The sequence below is a fragment of the Camelus dromedarius genome, chromosome Y (genome assembly GCF_036321535.1).
Source record: "Camelus dromedarius isolate mCamDro1 chromosome Y, mCamDro1.pat, whole genome shotgun sequence".
NCBI classification, from domain to species: domain Eukaryota; kingdom Metazoa; phylum Chordata; class Mammalia; order Artiodactyla; family Camelidae; genus Camelus; species Camelus dromedarius.
Genome location: NC_087473.1, coordinates 5528409 through 5544581, shown reverse-complemented (window position 1 = coordinate 5544581; position 16173 = coordinate 5528409). Strand labels below are relative to the sequence as shown.

The window sequence follows — 16173 nt, the reverse complement described above, 5'->3', positions numbered from 1 at the left end:
AAGCACAAACATGAGACTAAACCACATCCTTAAAAAAATAAAAAATGGTCAATGATGAAATCAAAGAGGTAATAAAATCATACCTGGGGACAAACAACTATGAAAACACACCTTCATAAAATGTATGGGATGAAGCAAGGACAATTCTATGAAGGAAGTTTAGAAAAAATCAGTCCTTCTATAAGAAATAAGAAAAACCTCACACAAAGGACCAATCTTACCACCCATAATATCTACTAATAATAACAAACAAAGCCCCAAGGCAGTAGAAAGAGAAATCTTTAATGATTAGGTTGAAAATGAATAAAATAAAAATTTAAAAATAAATTGAAAATCATAAATTCAACAGCATATTTTTCTTAAAAATATTAACAAATTGATAAGCATTTAGCCAGGCTTATCAAGATATACAGAGAATGGACCCAAACAAAATAAGAATCAAAAGAGTAGAAATAACATCTCATATTACAGAAATACAAAAAAAGATTATGAAATTCAAATGAGCAACTACATGAAAACCAGCAGGATGAACTAAAAGAAATGGACAAATTTCTAGAAACATGCAGCCTGCCAAAACCAAACAAAGAGAAAACTTGAAATCAGCAATCAGTATAAGTTAAATAAAATCTATAATTTTAAAAAGACCCCTTGAACAAAATGTCTGGATGCCTTCATTAAAACCTCTTTCCCCCCAACTATTTCAAAAAATGAAGGAAGGAAAATTCCAAAGTTATCCTATGAAGCCACCATTACCCTGATAACAAATCCAGTCAAAGAAACTACAAAAAAAAATGAAAATGAAAAGCCAATATTCTTGATGAATATACATTCAAAACTCCTCAATAAAACATCAACAATTTAATCCAGCAATACATAGAAAGGATTATACACGATGATCTGTTGGATAACTTCCAAAGTCACAAGTATGGTTCAATATACACAAGTCAATCAGCATGTTACATACCTAATAAAGGAAGGATAAAATTCACAGGACCATGTCAATACACACATTAAAAGCATTTGAAAAATACAACATCCAATCATGATCAGAACTCTCATGAAAGTGAGTACAATTGGAAAATCTCTCAACATACTTAAGGACATTTATAACAAACTACTTACTCAGTGGGAAAATCTGAAAGCCTTATGGGTAAATCCAGGAACATGACAAGGATTCCTACTCTCACCACTTCTGTTTTATAGTAATAGAAGAAAGGAAAAGAAAACGAAGTAAAAGAAAGGCAAAATGGAAAGAAATAGGCAAAATTGTCACCAGTACTGATGACACAACTGTCTACATAGAGAGTCCTAAGGGCTCCACACAGACTATTATGAACAATAAATAATTTCAGCAAGGGAGCAGGGGACAAGATAAATGTAAATAAGTCTCTTGCATTTCTACACATTAATCATGAGATACCATAAAATGGATGTTGAAAGCAATATTATTTAAAATCCCATCGCCCAAATATATTTGAATAAATGCAACCAAATTTGTGAAAAGTCTACAGACTGAAAATTATAAAACATTGACAAAGAATTTAAAAATGATTCACAGGAATGTAAAGATGTCTTGTGTTCTTGTATTGAAAGAGTTAATATTGTTAACATGGCCATACTACACAAAGAAACCTACAGATTTAGTGCAATTCCTGTTACAATGCTGTAGTGTTTTCCACACAACTAGAAAAATATAATTCTAAGTTTTACATGAAACCATTGAAAATTGCCAAAATGATCTTTGGATAAAACAAAAAATCTGGTGGTATAACCCTCCCAGATACCTTTCTATACTACAAACCTACAGTAATACAAACAACATGTCATTGGCACACAGGTATAATCAATACAAACAGAGAGCCAACAAATAATTCCACAAACCTATGATAAAAGAGGAAAGAGTACACAGTGGATAAAAGATAGTCTCTTCAATGGATGGTGTTGGGAAACCGGGATATGTACATGTAAAGCAGTGAAATTAGAACGTTCTCTGACATCATATACAAAAATAAACTCCAAGTGTATTAAGGACATAAATGGAAGACCTGATCCCATAAAACTGCTAGAAGGGAATATAGGTGATACACTATTGGTTATATATCATAGGAATATTTTCTTATATCAGTCTCCTAAGGCAAAAGAAATAAAAGCAAATAAAAGCAAGTGGGAACTAAACAAACTTCTAAACCTCTGCACAGCTAAGGACACTATCAATGAAATGAAAACTTTGCCTGTGAAATTGGAGAATATTTTTGCAAACAATGCAAGTGACCAGGAGTTAATAGATTTAGGTTAATATATGTAACATGGATTTAAGTTACACAACTCAATGTGGAAAACAAAAACCCAATCAAAAAAAGAGCAGAGTACCTGAATTAATATATTTCCAAAGAAAACTTTCAGATGAGTAAAAGGCAAGTGATAAAAATGCTCAATGTTACTAATTATTAGGTAATTACAAATCAAAAGCATAATGAGGTATCACTTCACACTGGTCAAATGGCGATTATCAAAAAGTCTACAAATAGTAAGTGTTGGAGAGGATGTGGAGGAAACAAAGCTCTTGTATACTCCTGGTAGGAATGTAAATTGGTACAACTTCTATGGAAAACAGTATTCAGATTACTTTAAAAACTATAAAGGGAACTACCATATGACCCATTAATACCTCTCCAAGGAAAAATCTGCAGAAAATCTATAAATTGGGAAGTACCTATATTCACAAAAGCACTGTTTATAATATGCAAGAGAGGGAAGCAATCCAAGAGTCCACAATAGACTGTGGACTTAAGAAAATATGATGTTTCTATAAATGTGGAATGGAATATTACTCAGCCTTGAAAAAGTATAAAGCATTGCTTTTTCAGCATCATGAATCGGTCCAGTAAATATTATGCTTAGTGAAGTAACTTAGACAAAGATAAAGAATATATTATAATTTATATGTGGAATCAAAAGAATAACAAATATCTGAGTATATCTATCAATAACAAGCAATCGAGAGATGACAGATAAATAGATAGAAAGATAGATAGAAAGATACATAGAAAGATAGATCGATAGAGAAATAGAGAGATAGAAAGATAGATAGATTGACAGATCAAGGGATTAGATAGACAAGACTGAAGCAGACTAAAAGATATGGGAAAAATTTATGTTTACCAAAGGGGAAGGGAAAGACAATTTAATGGTAGGACATTGACAGATACAAAGTAGCAAACATAAACGAGATAAGCAACAAGGATTATCTGTAGAGATCAGGGAATTATACACAATAAATTATAAAAATTGTATGTTACATTTATTGTAATAATTTATAATGCAATATAATCTACAAAAATGTTGGAATCACCAAGCTGTGCATCTGAAACTACACAGTATATTACATCTACTGTACTTCATTTAAAATAAAATAACATGTATAATTTAGTCCTTTTTCCTCTGATAGCATCTTCCTTTAATGTTGTTTTATTTTTACTCTTTAACTTGATTGCTTACTGTATCAAATGATTACTTTTGCTGTTGTGAGGACATTACCAGATTTATATATCTATATTTATTGCCCCTGATTTCCTATTTTTCCCTCTTTACTCCTTATAGTATAGTAGCATTTTAAAACATAACCAAATAAACAGTTGCAGCTTTCTTGTGGTCTCTACTTAGGTTTATGTCAATGTTTTGCATATTTTTGCCATTTTATTTGTCTCAGAAGAGCTCTTTTCTACATCTCTTGTAAGGTGTCTTTGTTTTGTTTTTCATCTCATTCAGGTTTTCTTTGGTAAAGTCTTTATTTTCACTTTGTATCTAAGTGATAACTGTGCAATTTATAGTATTCGTGGGTGAGATATTTCATATGTCAGTAGTTTGAAAAATGTCATTTTATTTACCCTTGGCCTATGTTTTCTGCTGAGAAATCTGCAGATAGCCTAATGGGGGTTCCTTTGTAGAATATCATAAATTTTTTTGGCTGCCTTTGGAATTTTACACTGTCACTGACTTGCCAAATTACATATGATGTATCTTGAAGGAGATCTCTTTGCCTTAAAGTTATTGGTGATTTTTTGGCTCACGAACTTGTGTATCAGTTCCTTAAACAGGTTAGGGAAGTTATCGACTATTCTTTAAATAAACCATCAGCTGCCTTCTACCTTTCTTCTACTTCCAGGATTTCACTCTAATGTGCACTTCCTGAAGAAGTCTGATGGCTATTATAAAATTTCCTCACTTTTTAATACGTTGTACTTCTGCCAGCTCCTATCATTTCTAGTTTTGTATTAATGAGTTTGCTAATCTCTCTTAGACAAAGACAGTCTGCTTCCAATGCTTTCTATTGCATTCATCATCTCATTTATTAAGTTCTTCTGGTCCTCCAATAATGTTTGGTTATTTTATAGTTTCAGTCTCTTTGGGAATGTATTCCTTATCATCATTTAATTTATTCTTGAGTCCACTAAATGGCCCTCTGAGTCTTCTTTTATGTATTGAGTTTGTGTATGACACCTATTTTGAATTCTCTATTAGTCATATGGCAATATTCCATAACTTTAAGTTTGTTTGCTTCAGGGTTGACATTGTGTGTGTCTCTGTCTGTGTCTCTGTATCTGTGTGTGTGCGTGCCCTATAATGTTACTGTGATTGGTCATGATCTTTTAAATTATTGCTCTAATGACACTAAATAACAGATTGGGAGTTGGAGTCCTTGCTTTTGTTTTCTTGTAGTTTGCAATATTGCACAATTTTTGGTTTTATTTACCTGAGCTACCTCTGATAATAATTCAAAATGGCAGTTTGCCATTACTACTGTCTGGTTAATAGATGTGCTTTCATTGTCACTTCTTAGACTTCTCTGGTAGTTAATGCCACTGTTGTCACTGGGATAGGGAGCCCTTCCTTTTATCTGATATTCCTTAAGGCTCAGTGTACACATTGAGGAAATGTGTAAAGACAGGTAGGTATTTGGAATCAGGCAAGTGCCTTTGCCATGTCCAGTGTTGCAAGGTAGCTTGTCTCCACCACTGTAAATGGGGAGTATGGACATTGTCATGAATGTCTGAGTATCTGAAAACTGGAAATTCTGTCTCCATTGTGGCTCCCTCCTAGTTATCGGTGACCATGTGTAATGGTGCAGTTGGAGGCCCTAAGCTGTGTGAACCACTGAGACCCTGTTTCTACTGTGATCTCTGAACCTGTGGGCTCAGATAACCTAGTCAGTGGGCCTTGGTTGCAGTCACCAACTCTGCTCTTCCATCAGTTCAGCCTCCTTTATGTGTTTTAGTCCACCACACTTCAGCTTTACACAAGCGTTCTGGAGTGCTGTTTTGTGTTGTAGTTATTTTTGTTGAGATGAGAACGTTTTACTGACTGTAGATTTAAGGGTACAGACAAAAATAATTGAAACATGTCAATTTTTAAAAGGATATACTTTTTCATTTTAAAGGTTAAATTCTACTAAGGACATTATAAGAACAGTAAAGAAAGTGAACAAATCACCTCCCTTAATATCATACTACTACAAAATATTTTCAGTTTTCCTGGGTCCTTTCTTCAATGTTTTTCCCACATACAAGCACATTTTCCTGTAATATATGCCTATAATCACTTTGAAAATCATTTAAATTATTAAAATATTTCTCTGTGCTTTAAATATAGCCCTGTTGTTTCTCTAATTTATAACTAGGAGCTTGTGTATTTCTGTCCTCTCCATCCTTCTTCCCTGTCCCCACAAGAAACCACTACTTGGTACACTACACATATATATGTGAGTCTGTTTCTGTTGTCTTTTTATGATTATTTCTCTTATATCTTTAGTTTCCTCATGTAAGTGATAACGTAAAGTATTTTTCTCTGTATTACTTATTTTCCTATGTGCAACATCCTCTGAGTCCAATCACATTGTTTCAAATGGCACAATTTTATTTTTTGTTATAACTACGTATTTATTATATTATATATATCTCACATCTTTTTCAGCCAATTATCTTTTGATGGGCAGTTGAGTTGCTCTTCTATCCTTGGCTATTATAAATGATGATGTTAATGACATTGTGGGAAATATATGCTTTAAAGTTATTGTTTTCAATTTTTTCAGATTTATAACAAAAACTGGAATTGCTGCAACATATAATGCTTCTACTTCTAGTTTTCTGAGCACTGTCCACACTTTTATAATAGTGGATGCATCAATTTATATTTCCACCAACAGTGTACCTGGGTTCCCTTTTCTCAACATTCTTATTAATGTTTGTCATTTGTAGACATTTTGTTAATAGCCATTTTGGTTGCTGTGAGACTATATTTCATTCTGGTTTTGATTTATGTTTTCCTAATGAATAGCAACGTTATGTATCTTTTTACGTGCATGAAAATCAACCCCATGTCTATTTTTGGAAAGTTTCCATGAAGATCCTTCAACTATTTTTAAGTTGGGCTCTTTGTTTTTTAAATATTAGTCTAATATGAAATATATATATTATGGATATTAACACCTTGTTAGTCTCAGTGTCTGAAATTTTTCCTTCTATTGTGTGTGTTGTCATATGACTTGATGAAGGTTTCCTTTCCTCTGCAAAAGGTTTTGCACTTCACATTTATACATGATGTAGAATCTCTGTACCACATAGTACATCTAGTTTTTCCTCACTAAACTATAAACACTTACTCTTAGTTTATTATTATTATTTCTTAATTAGGACACACATCAAAAATAAATATTGCTAAGATTTACCTCAAACTCAGTTCTGCTCATGTCCTTTGTCAGAAATTTTGTAGTTTCAGGTTTTACATTTAAGAAATTAATCCATTTGTATCTTAGTTTGTATACTATGGAAGGAAGTGCTCTTACATCTTCCTTTTGCATGTACTGTCCTGTTTTCCCAGAACTACTTGTTGAAGAGACTGCCTTTTTTCCATTGTATATTCTTGTCGACTTCATTGCAGACTAATTGACCATATGGGTGTGGGTTTATTTTAGGACTCTCTAATTTGTTCCATTGATCTATGAGTCTCTTTTAGTGCCATATTTTGATGTTTTGATTACTGGAGCTTTGTAGTATTTTCTAAAGTCAGGGAGGATAATGACCTCAGCTTTGTTCATTTTTCAAAGATTGTTTTAGAAAATTTGAATCTTACATATTTTTTTTATAAATTTTAATATTTGTCTCCTTGCTTTGGGAAGCAACATATGGATTCTGTTAGAGTACAAATTTACTAAAAGAAAAAAACAGAAAAATATTAAAATGTGGAGGATAAATCATACAATATTAAATAACAAATGGGTTGCTGTAAATATCAAAGAAAAAATATATAAATAAAAATGACCACAAAAACAAAGTTCATGGGTTATAGCAAAAGCAGTATTAATAGGGATGTTTATAGCAAAATAATCCTAGTTATACAAATAAGAATCATCTCTCTATAATAATATAATCTTACAACAAATCTATGTAGGAAAATAATAAAAAAAATTGTTAGTAGAATAAAAGACACCTGAAAGTTCAGAACATATATAAATAAGGATTAAAAATAGAAACATTTAATCACTCTAAATAATGCATTTTGTAAGATAAATAAAATTCATAAACTGTAAACAGACTCATGAGCAAAAAAGCGAATACAAATTAATAATCTCAGAAATAAATGAGAATTTACAGCTTATATCACAGAAAAACAATGCATCACAAGAGGATACAACAAGTCATATGCCAATAAAATGGAAACCCTACAAGAAATGGACAAATTTTTTGAAAGACATAATCTCCAGGAAGGAATGAGAAATAGAAAATATGAACGGATTATCACTAATGAAATTGAATAAGTAATTAAACAAAATCTAACAATAAACAAAATTCCTATCCTAGACAGCTTCACAGGGTACTTATGCCAAACATTTATAGAAGAGCTATCACCTATACTTCTCAGAGTATTCCAAAATTTTGCAGAAGAAAGAATGCTTGTACCCCAAATTTCCATAACACACTAAAACTTAAACTGGAACAAATACCTCAAAAAATTACAGGTTAAAAATTACTCATAAGCATAGATGCAAAAATCGTCACTAAAATTTTAGCAAGCCAAACAGTACATTAAAGGATTATACAATATGATTAAGTCCATTTTATCCCAGGAATGCCAAACTGATTCAATACATACAAATTAATCAATATGATACACAACACTAACAAACTGAAGAATAAAAATTATATGGTCACCTCAATAGAGTCATAAAATGTTTTGACAAAATCAGTATCTATTTATGATTATATTTCCCCTCAAAGTGGGCATGAGGAAACATACCTCAGCACAGTTAAGGTCATATGTGACAAGAACTCAGCTAACATGAAACTCACTGATTAAAAGCTGAAAGCATCTCCTGTAAGAGCAGCAAGAAGACAAGAATGCTCTCTCTTACCACTTTTCTTCAATACAGTTTTGGAAATTCCAGCCATACCTATCCAAAATAAAAGTAAATAAAATATAGCTATTTCAGAAAACGAGTAAAAGTATCTGTTTGCAGAGGACATACTTTCAACAGAAATCCTAATGTTTTCACGAAAATCTACTAGGGATTATCAATGCATTTGGTAAAATTTCAGAATGGAAAATTAATATAAAGAAATCTTGCATTTCTATACACTAACAAGCTAACAGATAGAGTAAGTGAGGGAGAACTGTCTCATTTACAGTTGCATTACAAAAAAATAAAATATCTAGAAATGTATCCAACCAAGGAGATAAAAGAACTGTACACAGAAAACTATAAAATATTTAGAAAAGTAATTGAAGATGATGCAAATACATGAAAGGATATACTGTGTTCATCAATTAAGACAAAATTATTGTTTAAATGACAGTACTAACCAAGAAAATACACAAATTAAACTCAGTGCCTATCAAAATACCAAGTTCATTTTCAGAAACTAACAATAAATAATTCGAAAATATACATATAATCACAAAAGTGTTGAAATCACTAAAAAAGAAAAAAGAAAAAAAAATGAAAACAAACAAACAAAAAACACAACCTAATTTGAGAAAAAACAAAGGACATGTATCACAGTTCCTGATTTTAAACTATACTTCAAACCTACGGTAATAAAAAGAATATGGTACTGGCACAGAACAAACAGAATAATGGAACACAACAGAGTGCCTAAAAATGAAATCAGACAATATCGTCATTTAGCCCGTTACAAACAAATGAATATACACTGGGGGAAAGATGACCAACAGGCACATGAAAACGTGAAACATCACTAACAATCAGAAAAATGCAAGTCCAAAACACAATGAGATTTTATGTCAGTGCTGTCAAAATGACTATTTTCAAAAAGATAATAAATATAAGTGTTGGTGAGGATGTAAGAAAATGAACCCTGATGCACTGCTGGAGTGAATGTAAATTTCTGCTGCCATTGTGGAAAACAGTATGGAGTTTAATCTAAAAATTAAAAATGAAATGTGATCAAACAATTTTATATCTGGATACTTCTTCCAACAGATAAAAACACTAATCAGAAAAGATAAATTCAAACCTATATTCACTGCAGTATTATTTACAATAACCAGGAAATAGAAGCAAATTCATTGCTCATCAGTAGATGATGGATAAAGAAGATGTGCATTTATAGTATATATATCATCCCATCTATGAACTACAGATTTATCTATATTTATAGATATATATACAGATAGATAGATAGATAGATAGATAGATAGATAGATAGATAGATAGATAAATATAAGCACACACACATAAAAATACAATGGGTTATTACTCAGCTATAAAAAGAATAAGTTCTTGTCATTTGCAACAAATGGGTAGAACAAGAGGGTAATATGTTAAGTTAAATAAGTCAGACAGAAAGACAAATGTTAATGATTTTACTCACATTTGGAATTTAAAACAAATGAACATAACAAAAAAGAAAAGGAATTATACATATAGAAAGAAACAGGTTGTTCAAAAGAAGGAGGGAAATGGGGTGAGGAAAAGGAAATAGTTGAGGAAACTTAAGAGAGAAAATTTTCCAGTTGCAAATGAAATGAGTCAGAGACAAGAAATGTACTCTATGGGGAATTGTCAATAAGTGTGAAATATATTTAAATAGCAAGATATCATAAGTAGATTTATTCTGCTGATCAGTTTGAAATGTATTACAGATAGCAAAGTGTATGTTGTGTAAGAGAAAGTAACAGTGTTATAGATTAAAGTACACTTCAAAAACAAAGAAACATAATTATAGAAAAAAAATCAGATTTTTAGTTAACAGAGGCAGGGTTTAGGAAAGGAGAATTAGATTAATGCACTCAAATGGTACAAGCCTCCAGCCATAAAATAAACGTGTTCTAGGGAGGCCACATAGTAACAAGATAAATACAAATAGTAATGCTTTATGATATATATGAATGTTGCTAAGGAAGTAGACACTAAGATTTCTCATCACAACCAAAAACCAAATTGTATATCTTTAATAACGTATCTAAATGAGATAATGAATTCTCCCTAAAGTTGCTGTGATATTTATTTCATTATACATGAAAATCAAATCACTTTCCTGTGCACCTAAAATTACACAATGTTTTATTCCAATTATATCTCAACAAAAGTGGAAGGAAAAATGGAAAGGCAATGATCATTTTTTCGATGTCATTTCTCATAATTGTTTTTGAAGCAAGTACCCTTGAGTCATGATATATTTATCCTAGGTAAAGATACTAATAAAAAAGTGATTCTAATAAATAATACATAAAGATACTAATAAAATTAGTGTTTTCCCATGACTTAAAATTTCTTCATCATAACAGCCCACTGCTTCTGTAGGCATCAAAATTTCACTCTGTGTATTCATCTGAGATTAGGGAATGGATAAAAATTTAACCCTGGCTGCTTTTGCTGTGAGTGATAAAGTTCACTGTCTCTGACAAAGGGTCTCATCTCCCCGACAGCATTTCAAGAAAGGAACTTGCTCGGTTGCTAAAAATCTCAGAATGGTAAAATCTCAGAATTCCTACACTGCTTATCTGAATGGAAATGCGAATGCAATACTGACAAAGACTTGATTTTGGATAACAATGTGGTGTTTTCTCATGGTTGCATTAGGGGATGTGAGGATAATCCCTCACATCCAAAACAAAGATACTTGCCCAATTGCTGGGCAAAGAAGTGTAAAGTTTCTGCATTATCAGGACTGAGGACTGCTTTCAAAATGATGACTATGCTCACTCTACCCCAGGTAGTCCAAAGAATGTAAGGTTATTGTAATTTTTAGGTGAAAGAGAATAAGTGATTGGTTCAGTCTCTATAAATTTTCAAAGGGTGTTCAAAGCCAAAATAAGTTGTGTCAACAATGAGAAATAAAAGATAAAAAATCTTAGACATAAGCTTAATTTAAAAGTAGACACAGACCTGTGCTGGGCTCTGGGGAATGGAGAATGTATATGCGTCATTCCAATTCAAGGATTCAGTGGCTTGGCACTAGCATCAACTCGGGATTCAGTGAACAGGTAAGAATTAGTATACTAGGAGAAATATAATCTACTTCTCCCTGATATGAAGAAAATCTGGTGGCTCAATGAAACTCTTAATTCATGAGATCCTGCCAAATGCAGAAGAAAAATTTACTGATGACTCAAATAAGACAAACAGTTAGTACTTAACAATTAATCTTCACACACATACACAATGGTAGACCGATTTGTAGTCTTAAGTGGGAAGAATTCAGTGGGCAGAGCTCATAGTATTGTTTTAAAGCACCAGTAAACTTTTGTATTTTTGCCAATATTCTAGCTTTTCTTAGGTACAAAACTTCAGAGGGACAAAAAAACAATACTGTTCTTTAGGATTTCTAATTTTGAAATTAAACTGTAGCTTTTGACTTATCAGTATAGAACCTTGTTAAGATGATCACGGTAAGACACACTGTCTGAGAAGAGAGCTGGAAACTAGCTGCTGAACAAGCCCATCTGAACCCCAGACTGCTAATGTAAACAACAACATAGCCACTATCAGAGTTGAGCTGGCAATCTTAAAAGATTCATGTTTCTGTTGTAGGAATAACCACTGCTGTCCAGACACCGTTCTCCTGCTGTAAGTGGGCTCTTTTCTTCTCTTGGTAAAGGTCATAATGGTGGGATGAGGCTAGAGTTTACCTTGGTCCATTTGTCCATTCTCCAGATTATCAAAGGCTTTCTTCACAACTAGTGACACATTTTCAGGAGTCAATATTGCCATTCCAGTCTTATTAGCTGACACTGGCTGCATGATTGTGAGCAGAAGCCTTAGGCTCCCTGACATTGCCTACAATTTTTCCAGCATTTCAGGGCATTTCACATTCTGAAAACGCTTCATCATTTATTTTAAATTAATGGGAAATAGTCAACGTCTTTCATGAATATTTTATATTTCCTAATATCTGCAGAAATTTGGTATTCTTGCATTAGGACAAATTTTTAATTCTACCACCCTCAACTCCTTTTTTTGCACACATTTTAGATTTCAATTTGGTTACTGAATCAACCACCCCAAGTAAGGGTCTAGTAACTCTTACATACTTCCTGTGTGAAGGTTAGAAGGGGCACAAGTTATGTGGGGTGTATAAACCTACTTTAAGTGATTGCAAAGGCACTGTCCCTTCTTCACAAAGCTCTGATTCTAAGAAGTAAATTAATTGAAAGGCAATAGAGTTATTGGTATGGGGAAGAGATTCAGTTATTTTTAGGTAGGTGGGTGAGGAAGAGACAGGAAAATATCCAGAAAATGAGAATGGAATGCTTTAGGCCTCTGGAGGCATGAATTAAGAAGAAAATAATACTTGGTCTCCTGTACCTACCTCCACTTACTGTCATGAGTGACTAGTCCTTGGGTTATGAAAAGAGCTAGATTGTGGTGAAGAGTAAAGACCATAAGGAAATAGTTTGAAATCCATGGGAGTTTTGCTGTTTCAGAAAGTAGATTTTGCTTAAAGTCAACATGTACTTTTCATTCACTAAATACTAAAATGCATCCTGTGGCATGTGCTCTGCTTACTGTGCTGGTACCCAAGTTAGACAAGGAAAGGGGGATAGACAGAAAACATCTGGAAGAGGTGGTTTCTGTGCTGAGACTGGGACAGTCTAAGTAGGTAAAAGGAGGACATCCTAAGTCCAAGGATGAGCTGGAAAAAAGTTGTGAGTTTGTAGTTAATATGGCTGACAAGCATTTGCCTGGATGTATCTCCAGATACAGTGAAACATAAAGATATGCCAAGATAATCAGATGCCAGATCTATAAAGAAATGACTAAAGTATTTTGAGTTAGTGAGCTTAGAGTTTGAAAGGCATTAATTGCCAACCGGAGGACGTAAGTTTGTCTTTGGATGCAACATAAAAGCAACATAAAGTATTCACCAGAAAATATAGTGTAGACTCTTGAGGGGAGGAAATGAAAACACCAGTTGGAATGCTTTGTGACACAAAGAAGACCATAGGTAAAATTACTTCTTAAATTCTTCCACATGGTGAATGTGCCATCTGAGACTACATCATGTGACCTTTATGATTCCAGGGACGACATAATGGAGACCATGATACCTGGGCCGGTTCCTGCATTTATCTCCTCTTCCAACCTATCCTAACAACACATTTAATACTTTCCAGGATGAACCAGAAACCAATTAGTACTTTTCACTCTCTACATGTTTTAGTCTTTTCCCAAATTCTAAAATTTCTCTTCTTCCTTACAAGAAATTATTCAAACTTACTCCGATATTGTTCCATGAAATGATTATATCAATCAAATATCTCTTTTTTTTTAAATGGTAATTTCATCTCCCATTTGACTTTTAACTGAATTTAAAAAAAGATAAGGAAAATACAGGTACACATGTATGTCTACTGATCAAATAAAGAAAATGCAGATATTTGTCGACATTTGCCAACATCAATTATAACCTTGTTACCCTGCATAATCTGGTAGTCCTCTGGCAGATCAGTTTTAATTATGGTGACGTTCATAAACTGCAGTTGGCTGATGAGTTTGCCATGAAAGAGATTTAGCTGATGTATCAGCTAACACTGCCACTGGAAACCGTGGGTTACTCTCTGCTTGAAGTTAAGAAAAAGGACCTTCATTGGCCGATATGTTGTGATATCTATTTGGAAAAGTAGAAGGCTCCACCATCAGTAAAAGATAGTTGCTAGTTTGGGAGATAAGTTGCTGTACTGACAATTAGAAGTTGTAGTTGTAATGAAATTCACAAAACGGCCATTTGCTTCATTGTAGCTGTTTTGTGAGTGCACGTGGAAAGAGGTCAACTGATTTAAAATAGTGCATTGATCCACTGCAATTTCTTCTGGTGGTCTAACTGACATTGATGATGCGGGAGAAAAATCACCTCTCATCGGGAACTACTATCACCAATTTTGTGGCTAGTAGAGGGCTTTCTTTTTAGAGGCATGTTTAAATTTCAGAAGGTAAAAATGCACTTCCTCCACTAGTGTCAGCCACAAATCCAGAATTATGATTATCCACATTACCTCCTGCTTTAAAGGGCTTCTTGTTGAAATCTTGAGCCAATGAAGATACCAGAGAAGCATTTTTAATCCCAACTCTTCTTTTTATTCTCACTAAAAGCTGGGGACAGCCTTGTTTAAAATTTGGATTATGATAGAACTGCAGTTACAAACAAAGTGGAAAGATTTTAGTATTACTTTAAACCAAAATCAAGACTACAATAAGCCAAATCTATAAAACCTCAGATTTCACGCTTACAATACAAAGACAATATCATCAAAATATGAACATTGCTGACTATTTTTTGAAATTCCTTACTCGGAAAATACACATTTAAATAGCCTAGTCATCAAATTAAAAACATTAGCATTTTCAGTAAAGGTGAATGCCCCTTTTTAAAAGCAGCTTTAATCCCTTTGTTTAGATTTCTGTTAAGATTCATATTTACTTGCAAAGTTTCTCATAATCTTGAATACTTAATGCACTGTCCTAATTTTTTTGAAAAAATAAAGAATTTTAGCTTTAGTAGTTTTATACAATTTTCAAAATCTAGCTTTACATTTATATTACCAGAGATTGATGTACAAAAAATATTTATATATAAGTAATGAAGTGGTGAGTAAAATTTCTGAATACCTTGCTTAAAACACAGACTTCTTTTTCTTCTGCCATAAAGTCAGCTAGACAAGTAGATTTTGAAAATTCTGCCACACTTTACTAAACCCGTAAAGGTTAAGCTGTCCAACTAAACTTTTCATACTTCCAGTTTCAAATATTCTGAAAGGGGCCTTTTTTTCCAAAACTTCCTTCTTAAAGACAACTTCACCAATCACTATGGAAGTTCCATTATCATCCCATCAGATGGATTGAAATTGGTCACTCCCAACCATTTTCCAGAGTTTTCATGGAAATGTCAGAGAACGAAAATCATTATCTTCATCTGGTTCAGAGATACAATGTGTGTAATACAGTCTTTTTATCAAGGATTCTTCACACAAAGTCTGAAAAGCATTTTCTTCAATCATAGACCTCATGTCCAAGTCCCCAGAGAATGTTTGATTACACATTAGAGATCTACTGGACTTTCATGAACCAGTTGGTTCATCTTTAGGAGACACATCTTGAGTTTCTGAAGAAACATGTGCCATCTAAATAACATTTTCTACAGCTCCTTTCCTAATCTGCATGATTTTGAGCACTGCAACTGCAAATGCTGCTTTGGCAGGCCTGCACACATAAACTCTTAGGTCATCACAGTTGTTCTCAACCTGAGTAGCTGTGACATTACAAAATGACTGGTCTCCTAGAAACACGAGTGTAACATTCAGCCAGTGTTTACTTCTCATTCATCGAGTTAGAATGAAACATATAGGATGTTTATTTTTACAGTGTGATCTGCAAATATTATTCCCACAACATCTTATTAAATAAATTAAATTTGGGGTCTATGGAATAAAACCAATCTCCTACCGTTTGTACACAAATTTATACCAGATTTGTGAACATAGTATAAATAATGCACTAAATAAATAAAGTAATTTTAAAGTTTTGGAATTTAAATTGAAATTTGTATAAAACCTTTACAAAAAAGGTATTACTATTTCATTATCATTTATAAATAAAATAAAACATAATTTGATTTCGATATGGAAGTAATTACTTATCTGTGTGCTTTAAATTAAGTA

The 16173-nt window shown here is 32.8% G+C and overlaps 1 pseudogene; it reads right to left on the bottom strand.

Annotated features, from left to right (window-relative positions):
* Window positions 1–14154: 14154 nt before the first annotated feature.
* LOC135320330 (heat shock transcription factor, Y-linked-like) lies at window positions 14155–15636 on the bottom strand (annotated as a pseudogene).
* Between the last annotated feature and the right edge of the window lie 537 nt (window positions 15637–16173).